This window comes from Grampus griseus (assembly GCF_964374135.1).
Source record: "Grampus griseus genome assembly, chromosome: 3".
NCBI lineage: Eukaryota > Metazoa > Chordata > Mammalia > Artiodactyla > Delphinidae > Grampus > Grampus griseus.
Genome location: NC_139019.1, coordinates 73,615,232 through 73,636,375, shown reverse-complemented (window position 1 = coordinate 73,636,375; position 21,144 = coordinate 73,615,232). Strand labels below are relative to the sequence as shown.

At 37.3% G+C, this 21,144-nt stretch overlaps 1 pseudogene across 1 annotated transcript; it reads left to right on the top strand.

The window, feature by feature from the left end:
• The first annotated feature begins 271 nt into the window (after nt 1–271).
• Nucleotides 272–2,158, top strand: LOC309820924 (coiled-coil domain-containing protein 6-like; annotated as a pseudogene). The gene is made up of 2 exons: nt 272–400; nt 834–2,158. The product of its transcript is annotated as a coiled-coil domain-containing protein 6-like (transcript).
• Nucleotides 2,159–21,144: the final 18,986 nt, after the last annotated feature.

The following is a 21,144-nucleotide window of genomic DNA, read 5'->3' as shown; positions in this document are numbered from 1 at the left end:
TCAGACCAACTCACCAGGTTGTCAGTACAAGTACTGAAATGCCTCCGGCCGAGACACAACTCCACCCACCAGCAGGCCTGTTGCCCTGAAACCCCCTGAGTGCACAGCCACCCCAGGACCTGGCCCTGTCCAGCAGAGGGCCCAGGACCTGGCTCCATACACCAGCTCTAGCCACGGGATTTCCAGGGCCCTGCAGCCAGAGATCTGGGACCTGACTCAGCCCACCAGTAGGTCTCACCCACCAGTGTGTAGGCACTGTCCCCAGGACCCCATGAGCCCACAAACAGGCCAAAACACCAATTCTGGGACCCCCAGGGCCCTGCATCCAGAAACCCTGGGACCCAGCTTTGCCTACCAGTGGGCTGGCAGTAGCTCCGGGACCAGCCTTACCCACCAGTGGGTAGGCACCAGCCCCAGGAAATCCTGGGTCCTGGTCCCACCCACAAGCAGACCAAAACACCAGTTCTGGGACCCACAGGGCCCTGTAGCCAGGTAGGACATATAGTTCAAATGAGCAGAGAGTAGTGCGCTGCTGGGATACATAGGACATCTGCTTCAAAAAGCCACTTCTTCAGGATCGGGAAACATAAGGAGCCCACAAAATACATAGAAATAAAAATAGCAAATTAGGTAAAATGAGGGGACATTAGGTAAAATGAGGGGACAGGGGTCCCCTTCTTCAGGGGACCAAAACCCCAGAAGAAGAATGAAGTGAAATAGGGATAGGCAATCTACCCGCTAAAGAGTTTAAAGTAAAAATCATAAAGATAATCAAAGTACTCAGGAGAAGAATGGATGAACACAGTGAGAAGATTAACAAAGAGAAGATATAGTCATTGATCTCGGGCGGCAGCGGCAGGAGAGGCGGCAGTGGTGGGAAGTGGCTGGAGCAGGGGGCATTGTCATCTCACCCTTCAGCCTGCAGGAGCTCATCAAGCACCTGGCCTCGCTACAGCAGAACAAGGTGCTCAAGGTCCAGCTGGAGACCTACAAACTCAAGTGCAAGGCACTGCAGGAGGAGAAGCGCGGCTTGCGCAAAGCCAGTGTGACCATCCAAGCCCAGGCTGAATGGAAAGAAGAATTCATCAGTAACACATTATTCAAGAAAATTCAGCCTTTGCAGAAGGAGAAAGAAACCCTTGCTATAAATTACGAGAAGGAAGAAGAGTTCCTCACTAATGAGCTCTCCAGAAAATTGATGCAGTTGCAGCATGAGAAAGCCAAACTAGAACAGCATATGGAGCAGGAATTCCAGGTCAGCAAACTGATGAAGAAAACTAAAAAACTGGAGAACGATACCATTTCTAAGCAGCTTACATTAGAACAGTTGAGACGAGAGAAGATTGACCTCGAAAGTACTTTGGAACAGGAACAAGAAGCACGAGTGAATCGTTTCTGGACAAGGATGGAACTTGAAGCTGAAAAGCGAATCCTGCAGGAGAAATTAGACCAGCCGGTGTCTGCTCCCCCATTGCCTAGAGACATCTCCGTGTAGATCGACCCTCCAGAAAACGTGATGCGACACATCAGGTCTTTAAAGAATGAACTGGAGAAGCTGAAGAAGCAACTGAGTGCTGCCCAGTTACAGCATTCCGAGATAATGGCGCAGTATTTGGAGGAGGAACTTCACATGAGGGAAGAGGACCTGAGAGGAAGCTGCAGAGGGAGATGGAGAGGAGAGAGGCCCTCTGTCGACAGCTCTCAGAGAGTGAGTCCAGCTTAGAGATGGATGCTGAAAGGTATTTTAAGGAGCTGTCTGCACAAGGATTAAGACCTCACATTGTGTGCAGCCCGATCCCTTACACACCTTCTCCCAGTTCAAGCCGGCCGATATCACCCAGTCTCTCATATGCAAGTAACACACTTGGTTTCATGCCACCAACTTCACTGACTAGAGCTGGAATGTCTTATTACAATTCCCCAGGTCTTCATGTGCAGCATATGGGAGCATTCCACGGTATCACAAGGCCTTCACCGCAGAGAAGCAAGTCCTGATCAATTCAAATGGCCCACGCTACCTCCGTCTCACAACACACAGACCCCTGTCCAGCCACTGCCACCTCCATCTCCACCACCCATGCAGCCCGCAGTCCCCTCAGCAGGCACCTTGCAGCCTGCCCCCTCGCAACAGTCGGTTCACCCCTCCTCCCAGCCTTAATGCATGTGCTTAGTCCGAACCTCATGTCGGCACACATTCTTGTACAGTGGAGCCGAGCTGTCGACTCAACGCCAAAGGCTTCCTTCCCTGGAATATGAATGTGACTTATTTGCACTGAGGTTATCTAGGCTTCACTATTCATTATGTTGCAAATGTGTGTCGGAAACGCAGCCAGTGTTGTGGATCTACAACTCTACACGGACGACTTTTTCCTTCGGTGTTTTACTTGAATCTACATGTGTGCACATTCCCTGGCTGGGACGTTGGCTGTTCGACTGTTTGGTAGTTCAGCAGCAGTGTGCAATTTCGCCTGGCCCCAGAGCTTCGTTTTCCTGGCTTTTAGGTTGGAAAATAAAAAGGGATATCTTTTTATTTTTTTCCATGAATTTGCAGAAAATTACTGAGCTGTTATTACCCCTCCCCTCCCATTATAATGGTGTTTACCAAGCATACCAATAATTCAGCACTACAATTCAGAACTTTGAAAATCTAGCACTCAGTATAAAATGGGAAGTTAGATGGATCAGTACCAAAGACAATGCTCAATAGAGCTTTCTACAGATACACTTTGTATGGGTTATTTTCAGTATATCCCAACATCCATGTCTCTTGTAAAACAGATCACCTAAAGTACTGGATCACATGGCTATATCTTTTCCACATGCATGGGATTGATAATTATTGTATATCCAGGTGTGATTTTTTCTTTATCCTTGATGTTAGCCTCCTCAAACTGGACCCCTCTCACGTGAGTCGATAACTGTTGTCCTACCCACCAGTGGTTGTTATGACTGATTAGAAGGTGCTGTGTGATTTCTGCCGCAGAGGACAGTGTGATTGTAACAAAAACAGCTATTTCCCCTTTCCATTCTTTACTTGTGTTTCCCTAAAACAGAGTTCAAACAAATATTTTAAAGGTACAAAATACTATTAGAAAATACTATTCGAAATAAACATTATAGGAATATCTTAGCATAACGGCCACAAAATACTTTATTGCTGAGGACTTTATTGCTGAGCACAATATCACTGAGGACTGCTTATTTTGCCCAGTAAAATCGAGTGCAGTGTACAGAGAAGTATATCTTGAATGCATTATTTCTGTTCATTTAGCACAAATAAATTGTTTGGTTTCACTTTAAAGTAGAAAAATGAGTTAGAAGATATACAGAAAAAGCAAACAGAGATTAAGAATGCAATAACTGAAATAAAAAATACATTAAAAGGAATCAACAGTAGATTACATGATACAGAGGAACTCCTCAGCAAGCTGGAAGACACAGTATTGGAAATCACTGAACCTGAACAGAAAATGGAAAAAAAGTAAAAAGAAATGAAGACAATTTAAGAGACCTCTGAGACAACATCAGGCATACTACCATTTGCATTATAGTAATCTCAGAGGGAGAATAGAGAGAGAAAGGAGCAGAGAACATATTTGAAGACATAATAGCTAAAAACTCCGTCAACCTGGGAAAGGAAACAAACATCCAGGTACAAGAAGTACAGAGAGTCCCAAACGGGTTCAACCCAAAGAGGATCACCCCAAGACACATTATAATTAAAATGGCAAAACTTAAAGAGAGAATATTAAAAGCAGAAAGGGAAAAGCAACAAATTACAAACTCCCACAAGGCTATCTGCTGACTATTCAGCAGTAACCCTGCAGGCTACAAGGGAATGGCACAATGTGTCTAAAGTGATGAAAGGAAAAAACCTACTACCAAGAATATTGTAGCCATGAGGGCTCGCATTCAGATTTGATGTAGAGGTCAAAAGTTTTACAGATAAGCAAAGCTAAAAGAGTTCAGCAGCACAAAACCAGTTTTATAAGAATTGTTAAAGGGACTTCTCTAAGTGAAGAAGAAAAAACCACAACTAGACACATGAAAATTATGAAAGGAAAAAGCTAACCGGTCAAGACAAATACATAGTAAAGGTAGTAAAGCAACCACATATAAAGTTACTAGGAAGGTTAAAAGACAAAGGCCACTTTTATTCAACATAGTCATGAAAGTCCTAACCACAGCAATTGGACAAGAAAAAGAATCAAAATTGGAAAGGAAAAAGTAAAACTGTCACTGTTTTCAGGTAACATGATACTATACATAGAGAATCCTCAAGATGCCTCTCACTACGAGAGATCATCAATAAATTTGATAAAGTGGCAGGATACGAAATTAATATACGGAAACCTGTTGCATTTCTATACACTAACAATGAACTATCAGAAAGAGAAATTAAGAAAATAATTCCACTTATAATCACATCAAAAGAAAAAATTACCTAGGAATAAATCTAATTAAGAAAAAAAATCCTTCATGAAAAAAAATGTCAATCAATGCAGCAAACTTTATTGTATTATTTTAAGAATTGCCACAGCCACCTCAGCCTTCAGCAACTGTCATCCATCAACATCGAGGCAAGAACCTTCACCAGCAAAAAGATTATGATTGCTGAAGGCTCAGATGATGGTTAGCATATTTTAGCAGTATTTTTTTAATCAAGTTATGTACATTGTTTTTTAGACATGCTACTGTGCACTTAATAGACTACAGTGTCATGTAAACATACTTTTATATGCACTGGGAAACTAAAAAATTTGTGTGACTCACTTTATTGCCCACTTTATTGTGGTGGTCCAAACCTGAGATACCTCTGAGGTATGCTTGTATTTATTTTCCATTTGTCAAGCTATTTATAGCTTCTTTCCATTTTGTCTTACTCTGATTTTTTTTTTGGGGGGGGGGTCTCTCCTCATGCCTTGTGGGATCTTAGTTCCCTGACCAGGGATTGAACCCAGGTCCAGGGAGTGAAAGCACCAAGTCCTAACCATTGGACTGCCAGGGAATTCCCCATTTTGTCTTATTCTGGATTAAATGATGTTTATTATTTTATCCTTCATTAGCTTCTTATTTATATATTATTTTCACCACAGATTAAAACATGCATTTAATGCTTCATTATTGTTTACTATAAAGTGGTACATATACTATGTATGAAAATATAATGAAATCAGAACACAATAACTCTACGTCTCACCACTTCAATATTTGTGTATTGTTGTCATGAATTTAATTACGCATATAGTTTTGACCAATATAAAATTTATAATTTGTAAGTCAATATCCATGTTTATTTCCTTATATATTGACTCTCTACTTCTCTACATTGCTTTTTATCTCTTTCTACGTTACCATATTTTTGTTCAGGATCATTTTCCTTCTGCTTGGAGATCTCCACTTAGCATCTCTTTTAGTTTGGTTTTCTGGTGACAAATCATTTCAATTCTTGTTTGTTAATGTCTTTGCTTTCATGTGTAAAGAATGGTGTGACAAGGTATAAAATTCTAGGTTGGCAGCTATTTTCTCTTAGTACTTTAAATAGGGCATTCCTTTGTCTTCTGTCATCCATCATTTCTCTTAAGTCACCTAGTTATTAATCTAACTGCGCATTAAAACTTACATGTCTTTTTCTCTCCAGGATCTTAACTCTTCAAATCATTTATTGCCTAAACAGCTCCAAACTACAATTTTATCTTTCCAGCCCCTTGAGATTGCAAAAAGATCCACCAGTTTTTCTGCTTCTCTGTTTTAGTCACCTGGATGGATTATTTGCCTCTTGGCCATCACCAAAAATAATAGTAGTAATAATAATAACAATAATAATTAATTAATTACAAAAACCCCCAAATATTCCAGGGGAAAAGCTATTATCAAAATGTCAGCTCTTCATTTGTTGTTCCTTCTCTCTGGATTAAAGCCCCCTCCAGTACTGGTTGCCTCAGTGGTTTTCAGATATCTTTTTATTTCTTTACTTGGATTTTTAGTTATACGGGAGAAGAAAATGTTTATTTTCTTCAACATCCATAATACCTAAAATTTTTACTAAAAAAATTACTATAGGTTGAAAAAATGTAAACATTTCTTTTTAATTTTCCTGATGGGAAAGTACACTGCTCTACATTGCTCTATATTGTGTTGCTGTCATACTTCCTTGTATTTTCCGGTGTCTTCAAACTAGGGGATGATAGAGAGTGTATTACATACATCCTCTCTTAACTTCTTTGGAAATGCCACTTAAAACTTTCACTTTCAGCACAGTAGCCAGAACTAGACACATGATCCCATGATAACTGCAAGGAAGGATGGAAAATGTAAGGGAGTGCAACAGAATATTGGTGAGAATTGGCATGTTCTATAGTAATCATCTATAATATACCAGTTTAGAACTACACAAAAACTACATTGATCACATTTAGAAGTATTACAATAAGGATAAGGACTTTATTCTATGATCAATAAAAGTGACAATTCTAATGGGTCAGATAAAACATCATAATAAATCTATGTGCTCATTTAATTTTAGAGAAAATATTACTAGCAAACCTAAGAATCTAAGAATATGTTCAAATATTAATTCTCTAAGATGTTGTTGCTCAGACTGCAGATTGAGCATATACAATCTGTTGTATCCATAGAAATTGGAGTTCAGTAGCAGTAAGTAGTTCTTAGGCAAGTGGTAAATGAAATACCTCTGGCTCTTCTACTTTCTTATCACATTTTTTTTCCATATGCTAGGGGGAAAAAGCTGGAATTTAGAAAAATTTCTTCAACATCCATAATACCTAAAATTTTTACTGATAAATTATTATAGGTTGAAAAAATGGAAACATTTCTTCTTAATTTTCCTGATGGGAATTTAGGTTTTTTTTTTTTTAAATTTTTTGTAGGGAGGACATTTAAGGAGAGCAAAAGTGCAAGTTGAAAAAATGGCATGGCATGGAGTTATTGGTAGTCTTCAAAGTGATCTTGAGAAAAACAATTTGGATAACAAATAGTCTAATGGAATACAAAAAAAAAAAGTTTGCAAAGCCAGTATACAAATAAGTTCTTGTTTTTTAAAGTTTCATATGACATGAGCTTTAGGAGTTGCTAAGTCGTTAAAAACATGGCATTCATTGAAAGATACCAATAAATGTTTAAAAGAAAAGGAAAATAATAATGAATGCAATCATTCATACACTGCAGTTATTTTATTCGTAAATAAAGACAATGCTTAATTGTTAGTAGATAGGACTTGTGGCTTATGTTTTGAATTGTTTTCAAATGTTGGTGATAATTTTTACTAATTTACTCATATTGGCACCCTATAATTCCCCTTATTAACAGCAGAATACATTTCTAACCTAACTCTTGGTTCAGGGAAGTGTGTTTTGAATTACGATAGGGCAAAGTTATCTAATGCACATAGAGATAAAATATATAATCTTTGTTACATTAATATCATATTCTAGCTTAAATTTGTTGGATTAGTTACATGCTTCTACTTTTATGTTATATTTAGCTATATTCTTGCCACTTAGCAAAGGGATGGAATATATAGCATTTTAAAACTTTTCCCAGAGTCCTTCAATGTGAATATATTTAAGAGATACATAGATATTTTCTGAATCATATTATAGAGCTCATTTAACTTAAAATCATTCATCCATTGCATGTCCCTTTCTATTAGGTGGACAAAAAAGCTTTAATTGCAATCACATAAGTTGATTGGAATAATAATGCTTCTCTTAAGGAGAGTGTTAAAAATGATAGCCTTAGAGAATCTTTAAAACACTTATATACAGATAAATTATTTATCAAATATATGTGTGTATACATATATAACCAAGAGCAAGCATACTTTACTCTTGAAATAGAGGCATTAGATATATATAGGTGAGAAATTTGGGAATTCTCGTTTACTAACAAAGTTGTAGGTGAATAACAATTTCTTTGCAAAGTCTGTATGCTACGTGCACATGTGTGCACACATAAGTATGTTTTCAGCCCCCAAATCTACAAATGTTAAAACAGTATGAAAACTTTCTTATACATCATTTTATGAAAACTGTGAAAATCTTTTTTTAGAACTCACAAGAAGAAATCTCTTGTTAAGCATGAGATTGCCACCATAAAATGTAAAGGATGACCAGGGTCATAATTGAAAGTGTGTAATAAAAGTGACATGTCATTTTTTATGCCATATTATAGGATTCCTAAATACCCCTACTCCCACGAAAACATAAAACTCAGTTCAGAACGTTCTACCATTTCTTAATTGTTACTCTAGTCACATTTCCTGCGTTTAATCCTATTCTTTGAATCTTAAAAAAAACCCTGCTGAACACTAATTATTTAACCTTGCCTCCTACCTACTTTCCCTCTTTATTCTGAGGTTTCTTAAGGGCTATAATGAGCTGTCCCCACACAAACAGGCCAAATTAGTGGATAATTACTGCTGGGCCTGTGAATGTTCTCACTCCTCCTTTCTTACAGTTTCACAACATTACCACAATGGTCTGTCGCCTCCCTACCAATTAGGAACAATTACTACTTTATAACGTTAGTGGTGGCAGGCTTATTACATTCCGGGATATGTAAAAGTAAGGTGGGTGTAGGGAGAGAAATGCAAGGCCAAAAGGGGTCATTGTTATATGAGGAACTTCAGTAGTTTATATTCATCGTTTTGATTTCATTTCTTCAGGATAACAGCTGCAAAGATTTATATTAACTCTATTAGATGAAAGTGAACATCATATATATCCAAGGTTGTGTTTTTCTCCTTTTACACAGGATAATATCTCATTTTGATGGCTTTAGTTTTCAAACTCATGGAAATGGCTTTGGTTCATTCTTTGGGATGAAAAACAAGGTTTTTTGTTTTTTGGGGTTTCTTTTGGTTTCCTTGTAAAGATTACTTTTTTGTTGTTTGTTTTGTGTAGAGTATATTTCTGACAAGTGAATTTAGTTTCTTAAGTGATCTTGAGATAACACTGCAAAAGGAGGTACTGTGACCCAGAAGAGTATCAAAACACTCCCTTCCAATCTGTATTTAAATAGAGTTTAGGTCAAGATAAATCTGTATCAAATATTCAGAATGAAGCACTTTGAAAGCTTTTAAGACTGGTATATATGCAGTTAACGTTTGTCTTTCTAGGAGAAAAGAGTTGTAACAGACTCATCTACCCTAATTTTTCTGTTCTCAAATTCTTCTTTTTTTCTAATGCTACAAAAAAGTCTTATGTGGTGCTTTCATTCAGGGTATATTCTAGGAATTCAATAAAGTATAACGTATTTTAATGAATGTGGCCTTACTGTCCCTTTTGGTGCTTTGTTCCTTGTAAGGCCCTTATCCCATGGTCACAGAACACAAGCCGAACTTTCCTTTGAATGGCATCTTAATTAGACTACCTCATTTATGTTTTAAAACATATGTTGTGAAAGGAGTTTAGAGATTCATGGAGATGAATGGAGATGGAGAAGAAACAGTACAACTTTAATATGACTTAGAAGTAAAACAACAAACTTTTCTAGATACCACTGAGGGGAAAATTTTTTGGATGGAATCAGTAACCATTGCTGAAAGTGGTGTCAGGCAGCCTGAGGATAGAGATGCTCATGGTGTCGATGGTGATGGTAATGATGGCAATGATGGTGATGATGATTTTGGAATAAGGAGACGGTGGTTATCAAATATGGAATCATCATTTTAGCCTGAGTGTTGAGAATGAAAAATCCATTTCAGAGGGTTAAAAAAAAGATTAGATGGAAAGAAAGTGAAACTTGAGGCTGTGGACCACACATGTAAGACATCTGATAATTAAAAGGGAGATAAAGACTAAAAATACTAAATAAAATAAATTTGTAGAATGAGGTTTTTATATATTTGAATGCAGAAAAGGAGAAACTGAATGAAGAAGGAGAGCAGAGAATAATAAAGGTATGGAATCTGAGGCATGGATTACCTTCTAAAATTGGAAGAAAAAAATATGTAACTTTTTCTTGTTGGTTAAGCAGTCACAGAAAATAAGAATCAAAATAAAAGTGTAGTGAGATAAAGGGATATACATTGAGTGGGCTCATTCTTTTTTTTTTTTTTTTTTTGCGGTACGCGGACCTCTCACTGCTGTGGCCTCTCCCGTTTGCGGAGCACAGGCTCCGGACGCACAGGCTCAGCGGCCATGGCTCACGGGCCCAGCTGCTGCGCCGCCAGGGACCTCTTTTCAGTAAATTGGAAGTAAAGATTGTGTCTCACTAGGAAAATTGCCTCAGACATTCCTCAGGAAAAAAAATGTGGCATAAAGGATCTAGCCTTGGCTGACAAGCATCTCAAAAAACATCAAGATCAGCAATAATTCTCTGGCTGTTTGCAACTAATAGATAATTCACTTGTTCAATAAAAAGGTCAAAAGATTGTGTTCTTTAGAATGCATAGCAAATAATTAGATTAACTCCATTTCTTAATTTGTGGTTGTGTGTTCAGCAAATAGCCATGATCACAATATTGTCTCTCTAAATAGAACCAAATTTGATCAACTCAATGTTCATTATGAAGTAGTTGTTGAACAACCTCTATACTTTATGCCATTTGAAATAAATTATGATGAATACCAAAACAAATTATGAATTTCAGCAAGAAGAACCATAAGACTGATTTAATGAGAGAAAGAGAAAGAAAGAAAATTGTGCAAGGCTTTTGTGTCCTAGTCAGGTGTCAAATTAATTTAGTTGATGTCCAAATGTTGAGCATATTTTATTACCAAATACTGGAATATTTATGGATCATTGGTGCAGTTAGCCTTGTCTTGGTAATCTTTTATAATATGAGGTTAAATTTTTTTCATGACTGAGAAAAAATAAAAAACAGAAAAGTTTCAGAATAAAAGAACATACTTTTTCACTTAAGAAAAAACACTACAATACCTATTTCTCATAGCTACTCAGTTCCTTAGAAACTTCAAATTTCCATTTCCAAAAGCATTTAATAATCTTTTATTAGTTCCTTAACTTTTAAATGTTTTTGCTTATGGCATTTATTCCAAAGAAATAAAAACATACGTTTACACAAAAACATGTACATGAATTTTGAGAGCAGTTTAGTTGTAAGAGCCAAAAAATGGAAACAACCCAGACATCCTTCAATACATAAGTGAGTAAACAAATGGTGGCATATTCATACCATGGAATACTACTCCGCTATAAAAAGAACCACTAGTGACGCACACAACTTGGATGGATTTCAAAGGAATTACACTGAATGAGGAAAGCTGATCCCAAATGGGTACCTACTGTATGATTTCCTTTGTATAACATTCTTGAAATGACAAAATTACAGAGATGGAGACAAGGTTAGTGGTTACCAGGGACTGATGTAGAAAGAGAAAATTTTGATTTTGACTATAAGATGTAGGACAAGGGGTCCTCATGATGGAACTATTGGCATCTTGACTGTGCTGGTGTTCACAGGAATCTACAAATGTGGTGAAATTAAAGTCAAATATACACACAAACCCGAAAGAGTGGATATGAAACTGGTGAGATCTGAATAGGGTTGGTGGATTGTATCAGTGCCTACTTTCTGGTTGTGACATTGTGCTATATTTAGGCAAGACATCACCATTGATGGAACTGGGTGTAGGGTGCATGATATTTATTTATGTTATCTCTTAAAACTGTATGAAAATCTACAATTAGCCCGAAATAATTTTTTAAACAAAGATATTATTCATGTTCAAGGGAGAAAGAGATCAGTTTTAGCTGAGAAATTGGGTAAGAGTAATCAAGGAATCATCATTTGAGTTAGCCTTTAGAAGTTGAATATGATCTTTTTAGGTGGAGATTTCCTGGGACAAAATATTCCAGGTTGGGAGAAGAGAACAGGCAAAAGCATCAACTATATTTGTTCATTTTCTTTCCATGCCCCTAAAAGTACAGGAGCAAAAAAGGTTTTTGTAAATCTGAAAGAAAAATGAACCCAACATTATGTAGTTATAGTATATATACTGCTATTAACCTTTAATCTTACAGCACATTAGTGGAGGAAGAGAAGAACTGTCACTGCGCTGTCCAAAATTATATTTTTCTTTGTGCAGTACTAAACACCTGTGGCTTCTTGGCAGTACTATTGGTTTTATTCCAGAGACATTCATGGTAGAAACAGAATTTAAACTGTCGTTAATGTTTCCCTTCTCTTCAAAGCACCATTTAAATCAGAAGTTACTGGATTCCTAAATGTTTGTGTAAGGACATCTTGTGACTCTGGTTTTTATGATGCCTGCATCCCTTCTGAAGTGAGATACAGTGTTTCTAAAAAATATAAAGGGAAGTAGGTTTGTAACTGACTTGTTCTACATGGGCACAAATCTTACTAACCCCTTAAATTAGATACTCTTTAGCTTATTTTAGATGACTTCAAAGACCTGTGCTTAGGAATATAGAAGGTAGTGAATTTCTTCTTCAGTCAAGGAATCTGCTCAAATATTTTCTCATAGATACTTTTCCCAGTGGCAAAAAAATAAATAAATACTACTTTGGACAACAATACATCACCTAGGTAAGCTCCCCTCTTGTACCTTTTATTACAATTCCACTTGTTAATTTACCACTTTTTATATTTATTTATTTTCTTTATTTTTATGGCTGCGTCGGGCCTTAGTTGGGGCATGAGAGATCTTTATTGAGGCATGAGGATCTTTCGTTGCAGCACGCGGGCTTCTCTCTAGTTGTGGCCTGCAAGTTTTCTCTTTCTGGTTGTGGCGCACAGGCACCAGAGTGTGTGGGCTCTACAGTTTGCAGTATGTGGACTCTCTCATTGAGGTGCGCGAGCTCAGTAGTTGTGGCACTTGGGCTTAGTGGCCCCGTGGCATGTAAGATCTTAGTTCCCCAACCAGGGATTGAACCTACGTCCCCTGCAACGGAAGGTGGATTCTTTACCACTGGACCACCAGGGAAGTCCCTAATTTACTTTTATATAATCAGAATAGTGACTTATTGTACAGTAACTATGTACATTCCCTTTATGAAAGATTATATCTTCACTCTGAGATCAAAAGATACAAGAAAGTAGGTAACAGAAAGGAAAACACATTTGGTCCTTGAGCATAAGGTTAATTCTTGCTTTTCCAAAGAAATATGATATAAATATTCTAGGAGGTAATAGAGCAAAATTTGACAGGCAGTAGGTAATTTCTTTTAGGACAAATCATGGTGAAGTTCCCTCTCATTTTTTGATCTCCGGATAATTCTATGATGCAGTTATTTGGAACAGAAATTTCTTTAGTGTGTTACATGAATTTATTCTTGTTTTTTGTAATATCTGAGAATGAATGTTGAAATGGACTTGGGGGAATGTCAGCTATATAGTAGTTATGCCTAGAGCTTCCTTGTAGTGTACGAAGACATACCTTTATCTAAGACAAAATTGGAATTGCTTAGAATTAGGTTCATGTCATTTCTGAATAGTTAGGGTAAACTAAATTATATAAATAAAACCATAAGTTAAATGTACCTGGAAGCCTTGCTATGTAAAATTATCTCTGAAAAGGAAGGAATTCCTTTATAATAACCCATGTTTTCATTTTATATATAGATATAGATAGATGGACAGTTGGGGGGTGCTTTGGCTTTTTCAGGGTGGGACAGGCATGGATCTGGAAGTTAATACATAATGTTCCCTATTATTGTATAATAGTGTACTACACTACAGTAGTGAAATGTCTCTCACCATCAAAAATTAACATGTCAATACTGATTAACAGTAGGGGGAAAAAAGCCAAAAATAAAACTACATTTTCTTCCTTTTTTTTTCTTTTTTAATCAGTAGTTGCACTCCAGTGGACTTTGAGAATTGACCTGGAGACATGTCTTGCCCTGCCCTAAACTAGTATAGCCTCCATTCACAATCCCCTTGATTTCTGATCTTGTTTTAGACTATTTCCCTACCTTCCCCAGATTCCTGCTGGGCTGGGTTTTTAAAAATCTATTATTCAGTTTATTTAAACAAAAACAAGAAACAAATAACAGTTCACCCATTTCCCCTATATCCTACCCCCTGCGTCTTTCAACCACCAAACTTTTCTCTGTTTCTACGAGCTTGCATTTTAAAATTTATTATTATTATTTCCAGATTCCACATATAAGAGCGATCACATGGTATTTGTCTTTCTCTGTCTAGCTTATTTCACTTAGCATGATGCCCTTGAGGTCTATTCATGTTGTCACAAATGGCAAGATTTCATTCTTTTTTTTATGACTAAATAATATTCCATTATATATATGTACCATATCATCTTTATCCATTCATCCATCGATGGACACAGTTATTTCCATGTCTTGGCTATTGTCAATAATGCTGCAGTGAATATGGGGATATAGATATCTCTTCAGATAGTGATTTTGTTTCCTATGGATATACACCATAGGAAAGTAATTCCAGAAGTGGAATTGCTGGATCATATGGTAGTTCTACTTCTAATTTTTTGAGGGAACTTCATACTTTTTTTCAAAAGGTTGCACCAATTTACATTCCCACTAAGAGTTCACAAGTGTTCCCTTTTCTTCACACCCTCACCAATACTTGTTATTTCTCGTCTTTTTGATAATAACCAATCTGACAAGTGTGAGGTGGTACCTCATTGTGGTTTTGAGCTGCGTTTCCCTGATGATTAATGATGTTGAGCATCTTTTCATGTACCTGTTGGATGTATGTCTTCTTTGGAAAAATGTCTATTCTGATCTTCTACCTATTTTATAATCAGATTGTTGGGGTTTTTTGTTTTGTTTTTGCTTTTTGCTATCTAGTTGTATGAGTTCTTTGTATATTTTGGATATTAGCCCCTTATCAGAAAAATGATTTGCAAATATTTTCTCTCATTACCTAGGTTGCCTTTTCATTTTGTTGATGGTTTCCTCTGCTGTGCAGAAGCTTTTTAGCTTGATATAGTCCCACTTGTTTATTTTTGCTTTTGTTGCTTTTGCTTTTGATGTCACATTAAAAAAAATCATTGCCAAGACTTATGTGAAGAAGCTTCCCACCTATGTTTTATTCTAGGAGTTTTATAATTTCAGGTCCTATATTCAAGTCTATTCCATTTTGAGTTAATTTTTGTGTATAGTGTATGATAGTGGTCCAGTTTCACTCATTTGCATGTGGCTGACCAATTTTTCCAAGACTATTGAAGAGACTGTTCTTTTCTTATTGCATATTCTTGGCTCCTTTGTCATAAATTAATTGAACACATATATGTGGGTTTATTTCTGGGTTCTCTATTCAACTTTCTATTTAAAAAAATTCTGTTTTTATGTCAATACTATACTGGTTTAATTACTATAGCTTTGTAATATAGTTTAAATCAGTGTGCATGATGCTTCTTATTCATTCTTTAAGAATTATTTATTGAGCATTTTTAGATATCAGGCACTGTGCAGAATGTTGGAAATAAAAAGCAAGCAAAATACATCACTTGTGTAAATTGCATATTGCTGGAGTGAAATTAAATATAATCAAATTTTGTACAAATATATCTACAATTTTCACTCTGGCTGCTATGGAGAACAAATCAGAAGGGGAAAGTTTTTAAAGATGTGCAATCAGTTATTATATACTAATATTCCAGGTGAGAGGAACTGATGTATGACATGTTTGGATATTTAAAACATAATAATTTTAATAAAACAAATGCTATGTGAAATAAAAATAAGGTCATGGATTAATGTCAGAACTTTATGCATCTGGCATGCTGTTTATATCAGGCACTGTACTAAATACTGAGCAGTGATCAGCATGCTGTTTCATAAATTTATATCCTAGTAGATGGCAAAAGAGTGAAACTAAACACAATGATTATTGGATATGGTAAATCTTTGCAAGAAAACAGAACTGGATGACATGCTAAAGTTATTGATCATAGTGCTAATCAGGGGTAGGGGGGCTCAATAAAGCATTCAAAGGAAGACTCAGACAAAGCGTCTCAGAACGAACTACCTTTTAGCTGAAACCTGGAAGAATGTAGCCAGCCATTGGAAATAGGAATGAGAAGACATTCTGGGCAGGATTAAAGCAAATGAAAGGGCCTATGATATAAAATGCCTTCACATATTAGAGGAAAAGAGCCTACACAGAGCTTAGTGAACAAGGGAGAGAGTGATACAAGATGTAGATAAAGGAGAGCAGGGCCAGATATTGCAGGACATTTTCAGCCATGGTAGGAGTTTAGATGCTGTTCTAACAGAAGAGTTTAAATGTCACTGTAATTTAAGTGGGAAGTAATAAATTACAGATAAATTACATAATGTTTTATCTTTTTAAAGATTATTCTGACCTTCTTAAGGAAAATTGATTAGGAAGGCAAGAAGATAAACAGGAAAACAAGTTTAGTAGTCTAAAATAGTGTCCAGATGGGAGGAGATTATTTAGATTTGAGTGGTGAAAATGGTATTAAGAGAAATTTGAAATTCTCTCTCTATATATATATTTGAAGGTAGAATTAACAGGATTTGCTGATGGACTGTTGGACTGTGGACTGGATTTAGATGATGAGGGAAAGGGAAGAACCAGAAATATTCTTGGGAGTTTATCCTAAAAAAATGAGTTGGAAGTTTGTACCTTTTTCTAATAGGGAGAAGAGTGTGAAAGGGACCTCCTTTGAGGAGAGTTTACTATTAGACATCCAAGTGTTAAAGTTGAATAGGCTATTGGATCCATTAGACTGGAACTCAGGAGAGATACTGGGTGCAGAGTTGTTAGTCATCAGCATAGAAGTGACACTTAAAATTTACAGGCACCTGAGATTATCTAAGGAGAGAGTGTAGATGAAAAACAAAAGAGGTTCCAGGTAGAGATGGGTAGAAAAGAGCAAGAGGGCAAAGGAAACTGAGAAGAAAGCAGTGTAGTAGGAGGAAACCCAAGGGAGTGAGACGACAGCTGAGCCAATGGAGGAGAGAGAAGCCAAGCAGAGCAGGATCCACAAGTCTGAACTAGCAAGTAAAAGGGGAAGGTAGAAGTATCCATTGGATTTGGTATAATGGAGGTTACTGGTCATGTTGACAAAGCAGTTTTACAGTGATAGAAGAAAAAAAACAACAGAAGCAAGACTGTGAGGACTGCGTAGTTAGTAGGAAGTGAGGAAGCAGAATATTTATTAAAAGGGAAACAGAAATGAGGGGACCATTTTAAGCACAGGAGATATTAGAGTGCATATATTGGATAGAATGTATGTAGCTGTTGTAGCTGTTGATAGATAATGATGCCAAGAGAAAGAGAAAAATGAAAGAGCAAATAGGGGCTGGGATACAAAGTGTAAGTAGAAGGAAGGATTAGTTTCCTTTCATTTCAGTGGGGAAGGAGAACATGTTTGAGGCAAGGTAAGTCTTGTTTTTCCATGAAGTTTGAGTCAAGGTCATCAGCAAGGGAATAAGTGAGACTAGAGCATGGAGGCTATTAAAAACAGAGGTTATAAAAACAGTCACCAGGGCTTCCTTGGTGGCGCAGTGGTTGAGAGTCCGCCTGCCGATGCAGGGGACATGGGTTCGTGCCCCGGTCCGGGAAGATCCCACATGCCACGGAGCGGCTGGGCCCGTGAGCCATGGCCGCTGAGCCTGCGCGTCCGGAGTCTGTGCTCCACAATGGGAGAGGCCACAACAGTGAGAGGCCCGCGTACTGCAAAAACAAACAAACAAAAACAAACAAACAAACAAAAACCAGTCACCATAGACAATGGGATAGTGAATTTATTAAGGAAAATAGAGTAGAATCTCTGGGTAATTCCTAGCATCCATTTGAGAATTAAGGTCTGGAATATAACCAGTCAACCTGGTGTGGTGTTCTTTCAGCTATGGTCAGTGGCAGGCAGCAAGAGTGGAGAAGGGTGATTTCTGGGGTCAGCCAGCACTGTGAAATGAGCATAATGAAGGGAGAAAAAGGGCAAGTAGTTTAACGTATTTATACCAGGTAATTGTAATAATTAACAATGGAACACAAGCTGGTAAATTAAGGACAGGAAGGGAGTAATCGAGTGACAAAATTAGGTCTGGCAAATTGCTGCTGATGACAAGTCTAAGTGATGATCTTGAGAGAGCGCATTTGAGTTAAGAATATGGGAAAATATTGTGAAAGGGTAGGTAGTCAAGAAGCCAAGAGGTGAGACTTCTGAGGCAAGTCATCCACATGTAAAGTTAGCACCAAGGAATATAAAGCAACCTTGTAGGATAAGTGTCTTGCACATCTTTCTGATACCAAGCTCTCTGAGGGTTGGTAATAAAAACTTACCTCGGAGGCCAGTAAGTTATTGCCTTTTGATGTGGACATTGTCAGGTTTTGCTGATAAATATGGAATACAGAAGCATTTATCCCTAATGTAATATGTCTTCCAAAGCCCTGACTTGTTCCATAACTTCTGTTATCCTTTATCTTTTACAAATGTGGGTGCAGATGAGTAACAGGGAGCCTAATGTTCCAGAGTGAATTATATCTAACTCAGTTCTGATCTACACACTGCCACCTATTTTCTGGTGATGTGTTTTGCCTGCCAGTTAGGAGCGCCTGATATAGTGGGATCTATTTTCACATACAAGAGGGATACATTTATTTCCCATAACCCTTCTCCTTGTACCATTTGGTCAGTTAGTCTTTGGAGCATCTATTACTTTATGAAAATTACATTGGTTGATTTACAGAAAACAAACCCAAAACTTTTGAGTTCTAAAACCTAGGCTTTAAAATTGAACTGAAGTTTGTCAGGACACAGAACAACACGTGACGTCGGAATACGCTTTTCTACCCCCTGAAATTGGATCAGGTATTCTGGCTGCTGCTACATCTCTGGAGGTTTCTGCCCATCAGCACTGGTTCAGACTCCCATGTGCTTGGTCAGGTGATACACCCTCATTTATTTGACAGATCTGTACCCCCCAGTATTTACCGATGATGGTCTGAAGCATACCCGGATTTGTTATGTACTTTGGAGGCAAAATCTAGGCCAGCTCCGGTACCCTGTCACCTATAGCCAATTTGTTTCCCCAACACAGGCTGTGCTGTCTAACGAGCGGTTCTTGGTTCAGTCACAGATTTTTCTATCTTCCTGTTCTGCTTCTATTGATTTGACTCCAGTGCGTCTCTTGACTGACATAGCCTATGTCAGAGTGCTGCACACAAAACTCATGTATAAGAAGATGTAGTTTTCCCTTGAAAAATGTGTCACTTATTTGGGGAAAGGAAATGGGGGAAGGCTTGGGACTGAGGGAACTTCCTCTGCTCTGGGGCCAAGTGTGAAAGTGTGAAAGAGGCGTCTGGAAACAAATATAGCTGAGAATGGACACTGTCTTAATCCTACCTACTCTGGTACTAAGGGCCTGCTTTGGGAAAAATAGCTCAGCAAGGCTGACCCTGGGTTGTCAACATCTGAAGTGCTGCATCCCTGAGCTGAGGTCACACGGAGGAAGGTGAATGGCTTATGACTTCATTCACTTTGTCGTGTGACTTTAACCAGGTGATTATAGAAACATTTAAAGCACTAAATGAGAAGAAAAATGATTGCTAACATAAATGGTATATATTACAAATATAATCTATCTTATAAAAAATTTATGAGGTAGGTATTCTATGATTATTCTCAGTTTACCTGGGAAGAATATGAAGTCTGGAGATGTTAGGCACCTTGCCCAAATTTGCCAGGGCCAGTGCATGAATTTCATTTTTCCCATCTAAATCACCCGTTAGTAACATTGGTAAAGTTCACCTGCTACCCAAGGCAAGTGACAGTGGACCTCAATTTCCACATCTGTCAAAGGGTGCGTAGGATTTGAAGTGTCTAGCATCTCTAGCACTAAACATGCTATCATTTTCCTGGAGATTTATAAGCAACATTGTTCCCATCTAAAACACCTGCAAAAGCACTATTTGTGAATTTGCCATATGTTTTCAGCAGAAAGATTACACTTATTTCCCCACGGAGTAATGTGATAAGAATTTTTGTAGGGTTGGTGTTTATGATGAAGTATTTCAGACGATTTTACGTTTTTAATATGTCACATTAAATCTTTGGAAAGTAGTGGATGAAAAGAATGAATATGTTTGTAAGTGGAATAAATCTACTCACCTTCCGTCTTGGGTTCTGCACATGGCAAAAAAGAAAACTATAATGATTATTAGAACTCAGGATCCAAGAAGATTTTTAAGCACCTGAATTATTTATGTTAATGATTAAATTATCATGACTATGTACTATATTATTATCAAGACAACTCAAATTCACAAAAGTTTTAAAAATCAGATTTGTAATTTTTCAAATTTTCAGTCCTATAAAAATGTTATTTTTAGAATATTTACAGCATTTAAGTAATACTTTTATTTTTAGGACCATTTTTTAAATTTAGAACGAATATTTAGAACATTACAAATGTCATTATTTTATTTGGTTTAAATGCCTTTTCTGGCTGTTTAATATTCTTTTCTCATATTACCTAAAATTTTCCAAGAAAAAAATGATTATGGAAGAAGATAGATTCACAGGCACTACACTTGATCTTCATTATTCCAAGTGATGACTGATACTTTAAAATAGGGCAGAGAGTTTTGCCTACATATATAACTGATACACTGAAGAGCTATAACTCAGAGTACAATCCGAAGATCAACTACTCTTCTCCACTCCTAGCCATTTAACTCTACTCTGTGAAATCAGGCTACCTGCTTACACTCAGATAATAACAAATATCTCCTGATGACTTTTAGTAACAAACAAATAAGCGGAATCCTCAGTTCAGTAATTAGTATATCTAGAGCCAGTGCCATTAGAAATGTTCTATATTTGTGCTGTCCAGTAAAGTAGCCACGAGTAGTTATCAAGCACTTGAAATGTGGAAGGAACAGGGTGACTAATACACTGAATATTTCATCTTATTTAATTCTAATTATTTTAAATTTAAATAGTCAAGCATGGCTAGTGGCTACTGTATTGGCTAGCACAGGTGTAGACCAGGGTGATCTTCAAAACCTCCAAACTTTATTTTAAAAAGCCTCTTTCTCTTACCCAGCCCAGTGTCCTTTGAGGTCAGAAGCCTATGACAAAGATAGAAAGTTCAGTCAACTTCTCCCTTTACCCTATCATTTGGCCAGATTCCCCCCACCTGCACCCCATGCACCCTTCCCAAGAGTCTCTGTGATGG